This window comes from Cygnus olor, chromosome 8, assembly GCF_009769625.2.
Source record: "Cygnus olor isolate bCygOlo1 chromosome 8, bCygOlo1.pri.v2, whole genome shotgun sequence".
Lineage (NCBI taxonomy): Eukaryota > Metazoa > Chordata > Aves > Anseriformes > Anatidae > Cygnus > Cygnus olor.
In genome coordinates this window covers 3,024,011-3,036,971 of record NC_049176.1, presented here as the reverse complement: position 1 = coordinate 3,036,971, position 12,961 = coordinate 3,024,011, and the positions used below count along the sequence as shown (strand labels likewise).

The window sequence follows — 12,961 nt, the reverse complement described above, 5'->3', positions numbered from 1 at the left end:
TGATTAGTCCTTCCATGGAAGTTCAAATGAATTAGATGTAAGAGGAAGAAACAAAGCTTCTCAAAAATGAAAACCACTCTACAACGTGTTTGAGATGTGCCAGAAGCTGTTCTCAGTAGGAACAAACATAACAGTTTTTAAATTGGCTTGGTCAGAGTGAAAATCACTTGTAAGAGCACTGTTTACAAACCATCTGGATTTTCGGGTCAGTATTTTGCTGCAGAAACACTCCAGACACTGCATATTCAAGCAGAACATAATAGATTTACTAAGTTCTTCATTTCCTCTGTTGCTGACCACTGGTGTGCAGATACAAAAATAAATGACGACTGTTGGTGCAGCTACATTCTGTGCTGCTTTCAGGTGAGGGAAACAAATAGTCTTACCAGTGGGATATGCTGATTGTCGTGCCTGCGATGCAGGCAGTTTCCTTCTACTGCTTACAGAAAAGCATGCCAAATTTGTGTCAGTGTTTCTTTCCATTGCAGCCTCTTGTAATCTGAAAACATTTTCAAAATAAAAATGACAATGCTAGTGAGAATGAACTTTGACGGCAGTATAAGGAAATATGTGGGAGGAAGCACTCTGCAGAATTTGAAAGAAAATCCAATTCCACCTCCAGTCCTGCAAGATGTGGTATTGGACCAAGGACTTTCAGTGTACAGTCTAATTCATGCGTGGTGAGAATAGTCCCTTCTGGTGCATTCAATATTAATACTCCAGGGTTTTCTCCATCTGTTGTCATCTATGCTTAAAGTATAACCTCTTTGAGGCAGGAAGGTAATTTTTTTTTCATGCATTTACTGTGCCTAGCACAATCAGACACTATTACAGAGATATGTTCACTACTGTAGCACAAGTAACATTTTTTTCCTTGGAGAAGTTACTCTGATGAAGGAATAATGTCACTCCTATGTTTATAATCTACTTCCTAAAAATATATGTATTGTTGTAACTGAGTGCAGATATAAAAGTTACCTCAATACTTTAATGAAAGTCTAGATTTTCAGGTAATATAAGTTGTGGAAATCTAATGACAAATTAAAGTACAAATTTACAAAACAGCATCAGCAGAAGAGACTTTCTGTACTGTTAGGAAGATAAAAACAATAATCACCCATAGTGAAGGTAGGAAAAAGAAACTGGGCTTCCTGATGACTCTCAGCTCTGATGGATTAACATGATTTCTAAAGCATAAACCTGCCACCTCTGCCCAAGCAGAAGCCCCTGCTTCTCTGTCCCTGAGCACGAGGAAGCTGGACTGCATTTCTAGAGCCATGTTAGGAGGAGCATTCTTATCTGTAATCCTTCTGCAATAAAGAAGGTAACTCACATGAGTGTATTGGTGTGGGTCTACAGTGTTTAAGATGAAATATTTGTAAGTCAGGCCTATTAATGACTGGAATGAACTAGCAAAGAGTGTGATGGACTATCCATCCTCCAAGTCTAAACTGAATGGTTGTTGGTTTTGAAGAAGTTCTTTGGGCTTCTAAATATAAAATTAGAGGATTTAATGACTCTTTGTGGACCTTATGTGTTAATAATATTAAAAGTTTATCATGTGGCAAGAAGTAGGTACATAAAAGGAAGATCCTGTCTCTATATAGCAACTTCTATATAGAAGAAAATTTAATCTGAGACTGCCTTTTGTCTTCCTGGTATTGACTATTCCCAACAATTAACGAAAAACTGTTATTTTTTAGCTTATTAATAGGTCACATATAAGAAATAGATTAGACTCATGTTTGCATATTTATTTATCCTTTATTGTCCTGTTAACAACTCACACTTTGAGCAATGAGCAGTGAGCAGTTTTCTAGCAGGGAGTGCTGGAAAGCCAGATGAATGATGTCTGGCTTGTTTGTTACTCTGTTGAAGTGCATTTTGTTTGGCATCAGAGGGGAAGAATTACATTATCATTGGGAGAAACGAAGATGTGGCTTTGCATCTTTTGGATGATGAACATCTCTTTCAAATATGTTTCATAAAATATTTTGTACTGGAAGAGCTTTGGTAAAAGTGCTTTTTCAAAGAAAGACTGCTTGAAGGAATTAGGAAGACAGTTGGGAAATACAATTTTCCTCCAGGAAAACATTCAAGTAATTTTTTTCTTTAAAGATTTTTATTTTTCATCCCGAGTTAAGATAAAAAGCCGCTAGTCTGCAGTCTCTCTGGGAGTAAAAATGATGTTTTAGGAGAACCTGGCTGGAAATTTCAGTTCACCTTTAGCTGCTAAGAGGCAATACAGCCACCTCTTTGGAACCGCTGTATTTTTCAAAGTCCATTCAGTTCTTTCAGGAAAGCACTTTTTAGCTGATCATGTATTTCTTTCCTCATAATTTTGACCAGCTTAAATAGTTTGCCAGACATGGATGTGATTATGTATGTGAGTGGAAGATTGCAATGACTCATTACACTAAGGAGAATTCAATTCCAGCTTACTCAGACTGCAAGGGATCACACACATTTCAGCCAACTGCTAAAAGGAATTCACTTCTGCTAGAAGGAAAAAATATCACACTTTTGGTCAAAGAAAAATAGCAAACTGTTGTCTTAGAGCAGTGCAAGTTTCATTTCACTGGATCCCAGAAAATGCCCTTTGTCCTGAATTTTCTCTTTATTATGTGTATGTACTGGTGTCTGTGGCAAGGTGCTAGCTACATGGCTGGTGGGTTCTGGATGGTTCCAGAAGCTTCTGGCCACTTCCATCTAGTTCCAGATGGTTCCAGAAGGTTCTGGCCACTTTCAGCTAGTTCTGGATGGTTCCGGATGGTTCCAGATGGTTCTGGAACCACTGTGGAACCGTACCCCTGTGGGGCACAGCAGAGCCTGCTGGTGCCTCTGTGAAAACATGTTTAAGAAAGGAGAAAATGCCAGCCAGGCAGTGAGGGGTGAGGACAAAAGTGTGAGGAGCAGCCCTGTGAGAAGCCAGGTCCGAGAAGGGGGGCAGGAGAAGGGCTGCAGGTGTCTGAGCAGTCTCCCTCATGGCCTGTGGAGACCCCATGCCAGAGCAGGTCCTGCAGAAAGTAACGCAGAGGCTGTCCCTCAGGATCCTTTCCATGCCCCTGAGGTGGGGCAGGCCTGTGCTCTCTCCCACATGCTTCAGAAAGATGGCTCCGACCTTGAGGAGATTTGTGAGTAGGCAGGGTTTGGCCCTCTGCCTCTTCCCGGGCATGTCAAGAAAACTGGTGTTGGGCCGGATGGCCCAACCAAGCAACTTCAAGCAAAATAGTGTTTTATAATCTAAAGTGCCACAGAAAAATAAGAGACTTTTTCTCCTCACAAAGCTCCCTATATATTTACTTGTTTTTTTCCAGTGTGTGTTTAGAACATTAAGATCAAATTTATTACTCACCTGAGTGAATCTTATTTGACACAAACAGGGATTGCCGAATCAGGTCCTCATCTGAATTATTTAGTGTAAATGTGTATAAATCAGGGACTAAATCAATTACAGGCAGCAGAGATGAAACAGAATCCTTTCGTCTTTCAGTGAAAACAGTGAGAGCTCTCTCTCACACTCTTTGACACTTTTTTTTTTTTCTTTTTTAATTAGAGTTTATAGCAACTACTTGTACCCTTGGCAATTTAACTGAACTTAACCAGACTGAGATCTCATCAGGTTTTAATTGTGTGGTTCAAGCATTATTAAAATAAACCATCAAACAGCCCAGAAAACACAATCCCATGTACCTCAGTGCATGGGGTTCATAAAGACATGTAATCCCTAAATGACGGAGCACAAATTAGTCTGTGTTGGGTGCATAAACATAGAAAAAGTTGTCCTATGGTAATACACAATCATAAAAAACAAACAAATGAACAAACAAAACAGTTCTCTAAATATTCAGGTTTTATTTTGCATCTGACAGATCATCTTCATCTTCAACCTACCCCTCTTTACCACATTTTTGATCAGTTAGAGACATTATGTAACTCAGTGTCATGTAGCCTGGGGCATTTGCACATGGACGTGGGTATGCCTCTGCAGGGTAGACTGGTCTGATTGCAACTTGTAAATTCACAGTGTAGGCGAATTGTTATGTAACTGCAATAAGATGTCTAATCTCCCTTTGCCCACAGCTGTCACACATGGCTAGATTCATGGTGAGTCCAAAACAGTTAGGTTGAAGGCAGTAGAAATTATTCTGCTCTGTACCAGCTGAGAGTCCAGGCCACAATGTATAAGGAAATCATAAAGCTTCTGCTTTGGTTTCTGATTTTTTCTGATATTTCAGTGTTTAGTGTGTACATATGTGTGTACAGTTAATCCCGATTCTATGTTTGGATAAAAATAGGATTAATCTTTTCTATCAGTTTGCACATATATATAATGTTGAAAAGTTACTCTTGCTTTCTTTTCTTGCAAGTTGGAAACCAAGGAAAGGTGTAATAATCCATTTGTTATTTGGATGGTTGATGGAGACATATGAACCTGAAAGAAAATGGAGTGGACAGGGCTCTGGTGGCCACTGAGGCTCTTTGGGTTTATCAAGAGGCTTGGTGATTCCTGGAGCATGGTGAGGTGAGTGTTTTCCAATGCCACTCACTAGTATTCACGTTATCACTGTGACAGTGAGCCTTTGAGCATGAGACTGTGGGATGCTGACTGCTAACACGTTAGCCAGCTTGCTAAAGAAGGGTTCATACCAAAGAAGTGTTACAGCAGCACTCAGGGAAATTGTACTGCAAATGTCCTAGAGAAACTGTGAAGAGTGTGGGTTTGGGGCTTGGCCCAGGCTGTCTGTGGTCCTCTTCCAGCTGTCTGTCAGGGTAGTGATAGATGGGAATGCCTTAGGCAGTCTGCATGGCACTGTTCCCCCAGGTACTGTGTGCATCCCACTCTTTCTCAGGCTCTGTCCCTGCCAACTATATATGTTATTTATTTATTTATTTATGTCATTTGGCTACCCCATCACACTTAGGAATATTGGGGGGATAAGTTTCTTTCAGTGATCCACCTGTGGTGAAGTAGGCATTGTTGCCTCAAGGCTCTGGTGTGATCACAGACAGCAGTGCTAGTGTTTTCACTGTCAAACCATCAGTGAACCAAATAGGGCAGGGTGACTTTTCCCATCTCCAGTGCAGCTCTAGTGTAGACGAGCAGAATGTACTGCCCACAGCCATTAGAATCTGCAGCACCCAATGTCTGCAGCAAGAGAAAAGTAGAAATGCCACTGCGTGAACTGGTTATTTGGGGGAATTCATGAGTATACAGAAGTTTTGCATACAGGTATGCAAAAAAAAAAAAAAAAAAAGTCTAAACAAGGCTGAATGTTCTGTAGAGGGGAAAATCAGCATATACCTATACTGGTAATATCTACTTTTGTAGTTCTTAGAGAAAGTCATTCAGTTAGAGCAGAATTGCAGCAGTTAAATGGCTGAGAAGTATTAACATTTTTAAGGCTTTTGATTCTGCTTTTGTCCTTCCTACCTGTTAGGTCTAAATTATCTTTTCAGCTACCAGTCTTTAACCCACTGTGCTGTTATCTTAGTTGATTTTTCTAGATATATAAAAGAAATTAATTTCTGCAATCTGTAAATAAGCAAATTTTCCTTCCTGCTACAGATGATGCTATGTCCTGAGCTCTCACTAAAATGCCAGTGAATAATGAACACTGTATGTTTATATTTAATATCCATTCTCATTTAACTGTGACTATTAAATATCTGCCTGGAATAGAAAGGATATTTATTGCAAAATAGTGAAAATTCTGCAGGTGTTTTGCAGTTTTTAGCTATATCAACACCTAGCCTTTTACTAAATAACAGCAATATTATATTTCCCTTATTTCATTACATTCTTCCTACATCGTTATGTGCGTTATTTTTCACAAATGCCTAAATAAGAAATGCAGTGTATTTTGGGGCAGCATTGTGGAGATATGCCTTTGTGAAACAGACTCTTGGCCTATGCTTCCACCAGGGGGCAGGACGAGACAAAAATTAAGGACTCAGGGAGGGGGTGGTGATGGTGGGCACGTGGGGGGGAACGGCAAAAACAGCCCTGCTTTTAGTATTTGTTCCCTTCATTTTCTGCAAAACCACAATCTCTGCAGCAGTATGACTATCTGAGGAAAGCAAGTTCTCTCTTTTTGTTCTGTAAACAATTCTTGGCTTCTGCTTCAGTGAATGTATTAGTGCTTCTGAAACACTCTGTCCTCACAAACATAAGCCCTATGATCTAGGTACAGAAGCATTTTAATATTATATAAAGCTATATAATAAATCTGTATGTCTCCCATATTGTAAAACAACAACAACAACAACAAAACAGTCAAACAAACAAAAACAAAAACAAACAACAACAACAAAAAAGTGTGGTGTTTTAAATCTCCTCTGCAGCATTTTAGCTATTATTTTTCTTGAGCACAGTTTGAAGATAATTCTGGGCACTACAATTCAAGACCACAGGAGTGTATTGTCCTTTGTAAAAACACAGTAGCAGGAGCCTAAGGCTTATGCCATGCCCAATTACAGGAGGACTCTGACGTCTTAAGTGTTTCTTGTGTCTAGAAATAATGCAGCAGACAGCCTACTTTCTAAGATACTGTAGAGACCCACTTGTGCAATGATGGAAATGGACCACTGACTGACGACTGCTCAGCCCAACCATAAGCAAAATAGCTGTGAAGAGCAAAAATTACATTTGTTCATGTAAAAGTGGATGTGCTTGTAAGGAATGCTGTTCATAATTAATTATAGCTTAATCCCAGATGATCCAAATACTCATCTCTGAGCAAGAAGATCGTGCAAGACTTTCTAGTAATTACAGTACAGAATTTAGTATCTGTAAGAGGAGATGAATCATCTGAGAACAGAAATATATCAACTAGTTCTCAGGCTGCTCCAAACCTATAGCTGAGGTGAGAAGCCGGTAGCTGTTACCTGTGGGTGTCTGTATATTATTGCACACAGCCATGATTTTATGTGTATGCTATCAAAGAGGTACTAATGACCAGGCACCAGTAATCACCAAGCACCAGTAACCATGGTGAGAGTGAACGAGTTTTCATTCATCATAGCTTTGCATAGGAACCACAAACTGTTCTACCTCTTCGCTTTGGTAGTGAACAGGTAGCTTTAAATTGACAGTGTGCTTAGCTTTGCCAAAGGATTTCCCAAGCTTAAGGGATGTGTTTCTGCCTTCACCAGCAAAGCAAGGCAGAGGAAAAGGGTCTTTTAAGACCTGTAATGAAAGACTCCACAAACTTGACTGTCTCTGGAGCTAATAGAATTGTGAAACGATCTTTAGTTATTTTCTATATATTTAGATGGAATCCAAGATACTCTTAAAGGTTAACAATTGGATTATGGTAACTTCCCCTTAAACTGATGCAAATATAGTTATATTGAAATATTATATTGAAATACATATATGTATTACATAGAGGCATATATGAATATAATAACATAATTACATGTAGTTTGAGCAACATATATTCATTTATATTGGGTATAAGGAAGAAACTTTTCAAGACGAGGGTGGTGAGATACTGGAACATATTTTCTAGAGAAGTTATGGATTGCCCATCACAGGAAGTGTTCAGAGTTAGATTGGATGGGGCTTTAAGCAACCTGATCTAATGAAAGATGTTCTTGCCCGTGGCAGGGCTTTGGATGAGTTGATCTTTAAGAGTGCCTTCCAACCCAAGCCATTCTATGATAATTTATATGTGTATAAATTATCTATAATTATATTTATATAAAATTTTATTTCTAACATCAAGTGCTATAAGCAATTTTTGTACTATCATGCTAAAACTTCTTCAGAAAACTCTTCCATTTAAGTGCAGAAAAATAATACCTTGTATCAAACGGATGTAGTCTGATAGGAAAAAGGGAGGTAACTAAGATTTGCTGAGATGATTTTTTCCTATTCCTATAAATAGACTGAAAAGAAAATATTTAACCATTATTACCGGTCACATTCATTCAAAAATCATGAGTCAAACCCTGAAAATGATATCAAAAGCATTTATTAAGATTCCTTTTATTTCCCTTCACTTTTGCTTATAGTTGCATTTGTTTCATGTTTTAGGCTTTCCCCACTGGCTACTGCAGCTAAAAACTTCATAAAAGAAATAAAACCTGTGATTTGTCACAGACTTGTCTGAGTTCGTAACTGGGGTAATGTGCCTGTTTCCCCACTGCCATAGTGAAGGGGCAGTGAGGGAACCTCTGTCTGAGTATGTTATTTCAAAGGGAATGAGGTAGCAGAGAACAGATGAAGGTCTGGGTAAGGCAAACAGTGAAAAAAGCACTAAAGGGAAAAATTTCCTCAGGCATATTAGTATGCACTAACTTCCAGAGGTATAAATATCTACACAAAGTACAAGCCAGAAACAATACTTTTACTATTTTTTTCCCTCAGTAGAACAATTCAGGAAGTGTCTTTGTGGGAGTTTCACAGTTGGCTTAAATTCAGATTCAGAAAGTTTTCAGCTAAAAACATTTGGCAGAAACCAAAATTCTAAAGCGGCTGCAGAGACCGTTCTGTTTTGTCAGTGGTTTATATCTCATTTTCCTCCCTTGGGCTTTCCAAGGCTGGACTGTGCAGAGTGCTCTGGTGGTGGTAGCATAGCTTCACGGTGGAGCTACTCAGGAGGCCCCCTGATATATCTAATTGCTCTGTATTTCCACATCAGATGATAAACTAGAACAGGTAGTATGTGAATTCATAAATATTTACCTACTAGGCAAGTATAGTTTTGTCACATGACAAGGAAATATATTAATATGCCTACAGAATGCTTAAATAATAACAGTAAGTCCAGGCTCTGAATTATAACACTAAATCAGAATCTGGTGAGTGAAATAAATTTATGGGGTTAACCTGGATGCAACAGAGATCAGAATCTGCCTCAGATTCAGTGGTAAATAAAAATCATGAAAGGATGCACACTTTTGTCATAAATGCATACATTTCTTGAAGGTGTGTGTTTCAGTGACCAAACCTGCATTTTATCTTACTGGAAGCTTAAAATACATAAATCTTGTTTTTAAGCTATTTAAGATTATTAGGTAATGTGAGGTATTCAGAATGTCAAACCCAGACCACCTATTTTTTTTTAAAAAGTCTGCAATCTTAGATGAATCAAATGTCATGATCTTAAATTCTGAATGTGATTCTGAAATGTATTTATCTTACCATGTTTTATAAGATTTATTAGATAATTATTAGAGATACTAAATGTCTCTTGGGAACATTCAGTTGATATGTTTCCAGTTTCCACTGGAAAATGACAGAAAGAAACTGGTATATGTTTGCTATTCACAATATAGTAGAGTTCAAATGCTTTTTTTTTTTTTTCCTGTTTCATAATACATTCTTGATTTTTTAAATGTCTAGACCATCTTCATATATATGTATATGTATATGTATATATATATATATATATAAAGTTTTTTGTTTGTTATTAATTCAGCATGATTGATAGGAGAAACTAGGGGCTGAAAGTTAAAGTACCCTAACTACAATGGAAGGAAGATCAGGGGAGATGAGTTAATATACATTGTTGTGGGTTGTTCCCAGTGAACAGATTCTGATGAGGTGTCTTGCTGGTGACAGGAGTTAAGGAGCGCTTATGCTGCTGTGCAGCCTTTTTAGTTCTACTGCAGCTACTTTCAGGCATAAAAAGTGAAAGTACAGAGTCCATCTCTTTGCACCAGGGTGACTGCAAAAACATGATCTGACCTCAACTATGTTGCTTAGATACAATTGATTAATGTGTTATGGATGCAATTTGCATTTTTTCTAAAGCAAAACATGATATGGAATTTCCAGTTAGTTTGCAGCAAATTATAAGTTTTAGGGAAAAAATAGTAAACTGAAGAAAAACTGAGTGGAATGATATAAATGTTGTCCTTGATTTGTAATTATGACAGTTAATTCAAAGTTTCTTCAAAGCCTTTCATATATGTACTGCTTTTTCATCTGAGAATCTCAACAGTGCTAGAAACATTAATTAAATAACCTTCTTAATAACTCCGTGAAGGAAGTTAGTTATTATATGATACTCATTTAAGAGTGATAAAACAAGGCAGTAAGAAGTATTATACATAATGTTAAATATTTTGGTAGTATCTGAAGTGTGAATTCTGACTGGTAGATTTGGGATCTATAAACAGTCTACAAAAAATAGCCACCTGTGGGATATCTTAGTTTAAGAACAAGAAATCATTTTCTGATCTTGATACCCTTGGACTTTTAATTGTTGGACCAAAAAGCTGTCAAACACATTAGGTGAATAGCACTCTGAATTTCAATATCTACAGGAACAGAAGTAAGTACAAATGTCTTTTGTGAAGAAATAGCTTCCATTTGGTATTCTGAACTTCTTTGGACCAAAACATTCCAAGAAAGTCTTGGAATATTAGTCTAATAATATAATAATACTCTCAGGTATTTTTCTAGAATTTAAATTACAGACAGAAGCCTCAAAACTCAGAAGCCTCATGAGTATAGCTAATGACTTATGTATCTTCTAGTATCTTTTCTCGCAGAAGTCATCTTTTCTTTTGAACACTGGCTTGAGGAAACCTGAGTCATTATTTTTAATGCTAATGTTAGTAATACTGTGTACTGTATGAATTCTTCCTGACGTGAAAGTGATATTTTGGATCATAAAAAAAGATAGAAATGCTGACAAAATGGTAAAAGATGATGTGGAATCTTTGCTGTGTTTTAATGAAAAAATAACCAAAACCCTCAGGGTCAGCACTTAAAGCTTATGTGAGGATAAATTATATCCTACAGGAGAAGCATGGAGAGGAGAAGGAAAAAATTCCTGTAAGGCAGATAAGGATGATTATTTAAATTTATTGTTACATTCAGTGACAACTTTTGTTATACTGGAAAGAAGAAAAAAACAACCAACAACAACAAACAAACAAAAAATGAAAACACAAAAAAAGCTCACAGCAAAGCAGAGGTTACAGTTATTTCTCCTTAGGTGCTTGTGCTTGAGTTTTGATCAGATGCTTTGACTCACTTCCTTTGTCCACTAAGCTACCGGCAGGTTGTACAAGCCCAGACAGAGGGGGGAAAAGACAATCTCTGTTTCTCTGCACACATGTAGACTGATTTTGGAGTATGGAGATTCTTATAATTTGGGACTAGTCATCTGCAGCTTCAGTGGACCATCCAAGCAATACCAACCGTCAAGTTTGCAGAGAGGACCCAAATCCATGGTCTTTCTGTGGCCAGGAAGAAAAGAATGGAGAACCATACAGCTCCAATATACATGGACTCTCGTTAACCAGGCAGTTATGAGGGAATGGATTTTGGTAGATTTCCATATTGTCTTTAGTAAGTAATGTCCACACTTTAAGCATGACCTTTGCATTGCTGAAAGAAGTGGCTAGGAAGTTAGCTGATTGTCACTGTGTGATAAATTGACATGCAGCCCCCAAGAGCTGTGGATTGCTCTTGGCTATGCTGCTGTGCATCCCACAGTGTGCAGTTCCTCCCTTGGTGGTCTGATATGACCTGATTTCAGAGCTCTTCAGCATTGATTTCACATGTATTCATTTTACTTCTCAGCCTCATCAAGGTGTGAAATTAGACACTTCATTAAATGTCTTATATATACAATTAGTTCCAGCTAAGAACCCTGATGACTGAGAGAAAATTCTTTCTTGGGTGAAAAAAGTGCAATGTAGGTGCAATGTCCTCTTTTCTTGGGGGATACGGGAATGCAAAGTGTGAAGATAATCTATAGATAGATGCATACATATTGTGGGGTTGGAATCACCTTCAGATTTTTTTTTTTGCTGTATCTTTTATTTCTTCTATAACTTTAGTTATGATGTGAAACAAATATGTTTAATGTTGGTTTAACTGAGAAAACAGAAGAAAAGAGAAAAAACATAAATCTAACAGAAAGGCTATAGATATGCTCTCAGCTTGCAGATATCTTCTTCAGCACTGTTTCCATGGAAATTTTTATAGTGCCTGGAGGGAGTGAAGTGCAGGTCACAGATCTGCAGAGCTACAGTAGGCTCTCAGCCCAGTTAGGCAGAATCTGACAGCAACAAATGGGCATATCTTTGAATGGAGCAGTTGTGCTTTCAGAGGAAAAATTTAATCTCTTATAAAAATGTGTCTTTGAAAGAAAAATATTAATCTCTATGGCAGTTTGGGGTGAAATTGGAACCAAGAGCTGTCGGTTTTCATAATGAAAGCAGTTTCCAAATCTCTTCACTTTACTCCCCCTCCCCTTACTACTTGAAGTCATTAAGGGCCTCATCACATTTATGAGGGCAGAATTCTAAGTACCATTTTGGATAATCACTGGGTATTCCAGTTTGGCTAATTATTTTACTTGGGACACACTCAGACAGAGCACCTAAAAATTTTGGCAAATGCTGTGGATACTGCCAGTCATCAAGGAACATACTATTAGTTTTATTTATATTAAAATATATTTTAAACAATACACCTAAAAATGTAAGGAATATATATGGATTTTTTTCTCATCCCAAAGTTACAAAAATATAATATATAAATTTCTGTGACAGCCTTCCATGAGAAGGAACGCTTCCTATGAAGAATTTGTAAAAAGGGGTGAACAGACATATGGACCACAGTTTGAATTGAAGTATGAATCCTTCATTTTGTCACAAATTACCTTTTAGTGTTAATGCAATGTTAATGATTTTCTTACCTCTGTCTTGCCAAGAAATAACCCTTAGGAGCATTTGACATATATAGTATATAACGAGGCTAACAATGAAGATAGATATTGACCAGCTCTCATTTTCCTGAAACAGGATGGTGACTGCAGTATTTTGCTCTGCATTGGGTTGCAGTCAGAACCATATAAAATGGGAAAAATGGGATGCAACTGAGTGTTGTTCATTAGTTTTCAGATACACTGCAGAAAGATAACAGTCCCTTCCAAGTGCAATTGTATTAATTTCAGCTGTTTATAGTTGGTTTTCTGGAGGTAAGGTCTAT

At 37.6% G+C, this 12,961-nt stretch overlaps 1 long non-coding RNA gene across 1 annotated transcript in view; it reads left to right on the top strand.

The window, feature by feature from the left end:
- Positions 1–2,857: 2,857 nt before the first annotated feature.
- Positions 2,858–12,961, top strand: part of LOC121073666 — a 56,722-nt gene continuing 46,618 nt past the window's right edge. The window contains exons 1-2 of the long non-coding RNA XR_005821859.1: positions 2,858–2,891; positions 4,371–4,525. This is a non-coding gene — a long non-coding RNA (uncharacterized LOC121073666). The remainder of the gene's footprint in view (positions 2,892–4,370; positions 4,526–12,961) is intronic.